We start from the raw sequence: 404 nt of genomic DNA on the forward strand, positions 1-404 counted from the left end.
GTTGGTTCTAGTGCAGTTTTTTTCCTTGTGTATAAAGCATTTAACTCCCCATACACAACTCACTCCTTTTAAAGAAAAAAGTGAAAAAGTGAAATGTAAAGCTGTGTGAGATTTGTTTTTAAACTCTACAGTGTCTTTTTTTGTATAGTTAATACACTCCCGAATGTGTCTTTAGATAGCCCTGTCCTGGTGGTATTTCCAATAGCCACTAACCTTGCCTGGTGCAGTCTGGGGGTTGTAAATTGGCATGGAAATTTAAAGCAGGTTCTTGTTGGTGCACAGCACAAATTAGTTATATATGGGGATGGTAGTTTTTTCATCTTCACTTGTCTCTGATGCAGCTTATTCAAAATAATTGTTGTTCTGTTAACTGAATACCGCTCTGTAATTGCAAAAAAAAAAAA

Source organism: Otolemur garnettii, unplaced genomic scaffold (assembly GCF_000181295.1).
Source record: "Otolemur garnettii isolate 467f Iridium unplaced genomic scaffold, OtoGar3 scaffold00099, whole genome shotgun sequence".
Taxonomy (NCBI): Eukaryota; Metazoa; Chordata; class Mammalia; order Primates; family Galagidae; genus Otolemur; species Otolemur garnettii.